The sequence below is a fragment of the Arachis duranensis genome, chromosome 8 (genome assembly GCF_000817695.3).
Source record: "Arachis duranensis cultivar V14167 chromosome 8, aradu.V14167.gnm2.J7QH, whole genome shotgun sequence".
Lineage (NCBI taxonomy): Eukaryota > Viridiplantae > Streptophyta > Magnoliopsida > Fabales > Fabaceae > Arachis > Arachis duranensis.
Genome location: NC_029779.3, coordinates 4,110,522 through 4,111,979, shown reverse-complemented (window position 1 = coordinate 4,111,979; position 1,458 = coordinate 4,110,522). Strand labels below are relative to the sequence as shown.

At 35.7% G+C, this 1,458-nt stretch overlaps 1 non-coding gene across 1 annotated transcript; it reads right to left on the bottom strand.

The window, feature by feature from the left end:
- Positions 1–1,338: 1,338 nt before the first annotated feature.
- LOC127741372 (small nucleolar RNA R71) lies at positions 1,339–1,446 on the bottom strand. The gene has a single exon (XR_008002324.1). It is a non-coding gene; the product is annotated as a small nucleolar RNA R71 (small nucleolar RNA).
- Between the last annotated feature and the right edge of the window lie 12 nt (positions 1,447–1,458).

Genomic DNA, 1,458 nt, shown 5'->3' with positions numbered 1-1,458 from the left:
GCGTTTAAACGCCAGCCAGGGTGCCTGGTTGGGCGTTTAATGCCCAAAAGGGTAGTGATTTGGGCGTTAAACGCCAGAATGTGCACCATTCTGGGCGTTTAACGCCAGGATGGTACAAGAGGGAAGATTTTGTTTTCAATGCAAATTTTTTTCTGGTTTTCAAAATTTTTCAAAATCAAATCTTTTCCAAATCATATCTTTTCAATCAAATCTTTTTCAAAATCAATTTCTTTCTTTTTTTCAAAGATACTTGCTATCAATTAATGATTTGGTTCAACATTTCAAGTATATTGCCTTTTCTGTTAAGAAAGGTTTAATGTTTGAATCATATCTTTTCTTGTTAGCCAAGTCATTAATTCTCAAAATCAAATCTTTTTTTTAAATGTTTTTCAAATCATATATTCTCAATCACATCTTTTTAAAACTAATCATATCTTCTTAACCACATCTTTTTCAAAATAGCTTTCAATCAAATCTTTTTGATTTCTAATTTCAAATTCTTTTTCAAAAATCACTTGATTTCTTTCCCACTTTTATTTTCGAAAATCAATTAGTGTTTTTCAAAATGTTTTCAAAATCTTTTACTTAATTTTCGAAAATTACTTCCCTTCTTCTCATATCCTTCTATTTTTGGACTAACACTATTCCTTAATGCATAATTCGAACTCCATCTTCTTTGATAAGTTCGAATTCTTCTACTTCTGCCTTCTATTTTTTCTTTTCCTCTGACATCTCAAGGAATTTCTATACTGTGACATAGAGGATTCCACATTTTCTTGTTCTCTACTCTTTCTTATGAGCAGAAGCAAAGATAAAAGCATTCCTGTTGAGGCTGATCCTGAACCTGAAAGGACCTTGAAGAGAAAGCTAAGAGAAGCCAAGGCACAACTCTCTGTAGAGGACCTAACAGAAATCTTCAAAAAAGAAGAACCCATGGCAGCCGAAAACAACAACAAAGCCAACAATGCAAGGAAGGTGCTGGGTGACTTTACTGCACCTACTCCCGACTTCTATGGGAGAAGCATCTCTATCCCTGCCATTGGAGCAAACAACTTTGAGCTTAAGCCTCAATTAGTTTCTCTAATGCAACAGAATTGCAAGTTCCATGGACTTCCATTGGAAGATCCTCATCAGTTTTTAGCTGAATTCTTGCAAATCTGTGACACTGTCAAGACTAATGGGGTTGACCCTGAGGTCTACAGACTTATGCTATTCCCTTTTGCTATAAGAGACAGAGCTAGGACATGGTTGGACTCACAACCTAAAGAAAGCCTGAACTCTTGGGAAAAGCTAGTCAATGCCTTCTTGGCAAAGTTCTTTCCACCTCAAAAATTGAGTAAGCTTAGAATGGAAGTCCAAACCTTCAGACAGAAGAAAGGAGAATCCCTCTATGAAGCTTGGGAAAGATACAAACAATTAATCAGAAAGTGTCCTTCTGACATGCTTTCTGAATGGAGC